The sequence below is a fragment of the Austrofundulus limnaeus genome, unplaced genomic scaffold (genome assembly GCF_001266775.1).
Source record: "Austrofundulus limnaeus strain Quisiro unplaced genomic scaffold, Austrofundulus_limnaeus-1.0 Scaffold319, whole genome shotgun sequence".
NCBI lineage: Eukaryota > Metazoa > Chordata > Actinopteri > Cyprinodontiformes > Rivulidae > Austrofundulus > Austrofundulus limnaeus.
The window spans coordinates 20,470-24,979 of NW_013952721.1; positions in this window are offsets into that span (position 1 = coordinate 20,470).

Here is a 4,510-nt window from a genome sequence, read left to right on the forward strand (position 1 = left end):
TATATATATATATCAAATATCCATCCATTATCTATACCCGCTTCTTCCTTTCAGGGAAATTGGAGTACCCACATGCATGCTAGGAGAGAACATGCAAACCTAGAAGGGTCCCCAGGCCAGGATTTGATCCAACAACCTTCTTGCTGAGAGGTGTCGGCCTCTTCCAACTGAGCCACCATGTCACAGATGGCAAACATATGATGCACTATTATTTTTATTATGTAAAAGGATTACAAAAGTACATGATGTCTGAGAAAGGTGATTATGTCTTCATATTAAAAACTACTACTAATACTATGAACCTGCGTACAACTTAACATTGTAAAACTTCTTATACAAAAAGKGTTTTTTTCTTTATTTATACACCTATTTGTATTACATACATGTAAATACATGTAAATGTAATCTAAATTTATTGCTATTACTTTACCTATCCATATAACATTATATTCTAACCTTTATTCAGTGGGGGGACTCTGATGGTGAAACACCAGTGCAAATTTGATTTACTTTGCATTCCTTAAAAAATAATTCCTCTGTGTCTTTCATGCAGTGCTGGCTCTAGCCATTTTGGTGCCCTAGGCGAGTTGAAGCACAACCCCCCCACTAGTTTACTATGGTAAACTTAGATTCATTTGCTTTAAACATGAACATACATCACACAACAAATTAAATGAATAAATAAAGTAAATATAATTAAATCAAATGACAAGGGTAAACAAAAGACCCTGTTCACAATTTGTGCAAAGATTTAGAAGGTCCTCTCTTTTTGGAAAATTTAAGTCTGATTTTACCTCATAAGGTCCTCGGCTGACAAACTCAGTCCTCACTGTGTCAGAATGGATGTCTGCAGGATTAGTTGTAGGAGTAGTTTATTTTTCCTGTAATACTTCATTATTGTTATTTAAGACAAAGCTAATTGAAAGGGGCACTGAGCAGAGTTAAAACAAGGGATTACAAATAATAACTTTTTTCTTCTGCAGTTTGGCGCCCCCTCCAGCAGATGGCGCTCTAGGTGACTGCCTAGTTCGCCTATGCCAAGAGCCGGCTCTGCTTTCATGCCAAAATTTTAGGCTGACAGCTATCTCAGCTACAACCACATCAAATGTGCCTCAAACAACCCCCTCTCTTCCTCCTGCCCTTTAGTGGTACTCCTTTTTGTTTAGATGATTTGAGGTGTTCTCTGCAGACTCAAAGTAGGCATTTCTCAAGCATAAATACTGACTGGCTAGTCCTCTTTGCTCTGTTTTTTGAAAAGGCTTCTGTCACGTTTTTCTTTCACTTTTGACTTTAACTACTTTCACATTAATTTTAGCAGTTAATATTAATTTAGTTTTTTTTTTTCATGAAATTGCAATGTCTCAAAAAATAAAATAAAATAAAAACACCATCACCGACTGATCTTATTTTGAAATGTAACCAGGAGCTCATTGTTAAGAAAAGCAGAAATAATGAATAAAGATTGGGCCCAACTTTGGTGGCATCTTCACATAAACATATAACGGCCAGCTAACATAATCTGCTGCCTGTTATTACTCCATGGTCTTCTAATTACCTTGTTAACAAGTTTGTGAATCTAAATAAATAAGTATGAAAGCCCAATGCTAGGTAAGGTAATTATATAAAGAAACTCCTAAGCAACAATCATTCAATCAGGTATATCCTTGAGTAATGCCCCCTTTTGTGATCATCCAATCTCATGTGTCCCTTGAAAAAAGCCTTCCTTTGGAAATGCCGACTCATCTGCAGAGATGCCTACTTGAAATATCTGCACACAGGCTGCTTTAGGAAAAAGGAAAAAGAAGAATGAATAGATTTAAGTTGACATGTATAAGAGTTAAAGATTTTGGGGAAACAAATTAATTGCACTACTAAACATTCACAATCGAGACACAAACAGGCAAAACAGGCATTCTGCTCAGAATTTAGCTAATTTCTCACCAGCTGACCGCTGAGATTAATTTCAAATACGTTATTTGTTAGTTTGTTTACAACTTATACAGCCACAAGCCCAGACAAAAATTTTTATTTTCAACGTCATTTCTGAACAAAACACAGAACAAGTTTAAACAAATGCACAACAAAACAAATATTTGACTATGACTACATGTAATTGTTCAGTATCCAGCAGGGGCGAAACCAGGCTTCTTCTTCTTTAAGGCTTTTTCAAGAGGGGCACATAAAAGTGGAGAAAACATTTATGTTCCTCAATTATAGTCCCTAAATATCAAGCTACACACTTTCCAAAATCYTGCTCAGGGGGCCACAGTTGTTGGGAACCAACAGCTAATCCAGTGTTTAGTCATTTCAACCTGGAAAGACTCAGAGAAACGATAGCAGTTAAAGAGTTTTACTGATATGAATGAATGAAGAGGAGCATGGGACTCTGGCTTTGGTGCTCAAGCCCTGGCAGGAGACATGAGTGCTGCGAGATGCTGAGAACTGAGGATCAGTTTAGAGATAGAGTAAATGTCTCCCCCTGCGGACACTGGTGGTGGGAAGAGGCCAGAGGGATGAGGTAGCCGGACCTTGGCTGAGGCAGGGTGGAGGTGGGTCGAAAGTCGTCTGGGGAGCAGTGAATCCATGGATGCAGGGTGTTTTAACGATGATCTCGGTGAGATGATTGGTTGCGGTGAGGTGAAGGTCAGGTGGTGATGGGCTGCAGCTGGGCACTACCGCAACAGGTGAGGTGAGAAGAGTCTTCCAGTCTGAAGTTACACCTAGGCTTCATCACATCAGTAAATCCAGTAGTACAAAGATCTGTCACCTTTTAATACATTTATTTTTCTGCACTGAGTCATAAATATAAGGAAAGTGAAAGAAAGAAACATAACAAATCTGAAATGTCAAATTTACTGTGACAAAGATGCTTCTGTTATGGAAAAAAATCTGTTAACACAGATCTTCTAAAAACCAGGATCAACACTATGGTATAAAATTTGTCAATTCAGATTTTACAAATGTTTTTCTCACAGGTTTTTTTTTTTTCTGATTTAAAATCCTGTTCTTTTAGATACTGAAAAATTTACATGTTGTGAAATATTTTTCTCATTACAAAATGATTACACAAACCAATAATTATGTGTCCTCATTTCCTCTTATCACACATCTTTYAATGCCACATGCTTGACATGTCAGTCAACTGTGGTGGCACCATGTTGGCCAATCAGATTACAGGGGTGTAAAATGCCAACCTGGCACCCCTTTGGTTCCACCACTGGCACACACTGTTGAAAGCAACTTTAGAAAAACCACTAGCTAATGTGTGTGACATCTAAAACCTCAGATAATTCAGCAGAACACATTATCTTGCACTGAGCATTGTTGTTGAAAAAACAAAACAAAACAAGACAAAAGCACTGTTGTCTTTTTATTAATTTGAGGGTGGGGGAACAGTTTTACTGAAACTTCTGACTGCAGAAACTTGCAGTCAGAAACTTGCAGAAAAATAGTAAAGGCTTCTATTTGCAAATTAAGTCAAAAGGGGAGGAAATTAGAGGCCTTAAATCCCTTGGAGAAAAACAAATTCCCACTCTGTCTTTCAGAACAGAGACATCTTATCTTGAGAAATGATGGAGTTGTGGAGGTTTTGGTCAAACCTTAAAAATGTGTTAAATCTCAAAAAATATTGTGTCTCTTTGTTACTAAGTCAGATTTGTAGCTCATTATCTGTAAAACTGACTGAATTAGAACCATGTTTTGTCAGCTAACAGCGATAAATCTTGAATTGGATTGACTCCAAAAGTTGATCAGTTGTAAATGTACATCTATTAACTGTTTTCTAAGCATTTCATTAAACATTTTCAAGCGATTAATTATAATTTTTGCGGATTGACAAAGAGGATTGACTTTCACAGTTAATGTGCAATGTTTTATTATGAACAACTCAGAGCAACAATTACACTAAATTTCAGCCCAATATTTATTAAATTAACTGAATTATAGCATTTTCTTCTTTTCTAAGCCCAGTTGGTTGTAGCAACAATTTAGAATCCAGTTGTTTTTCCACGTTAATCAGTTATAGAAATACTTATTGATAATTATTTCCTGTAAGTTTCATCAGTCTCAATGTATTGAGATATGGGAATATTTGTCAACAGATTGAGCTGCCTGAGTTGAGTCAAAATAATTATTGACAAAATTGAATAGCATGTTAAGGATCAGTCTCAGGTACTACCACAACAAATTTCTATCAGGTTTTGTTTGTTTTTCTTTTTAGTGCATTTGACTGTGATGGATATGTGTTATTGTGTTCAATCTAAAGGTTATTCGTTTGTACAACCCTAATTCCAGTGAAGTTGGGACATTGTGTAAAACATAAACACAGAATACAATGATTTACTACCTTTTTTTCAACATATAATCAATTGAAAACAAGACAAAATACTTACTGTTCAAATTGATAAACAGTTTTTTTTCTTTTTTTTGCAAATATTCGCTTTCAATTGAATTTGATGTTGGCAACGCATTCCAAAAAAGCTGGGACAGAGGCATGTGTAGAGATTACCTC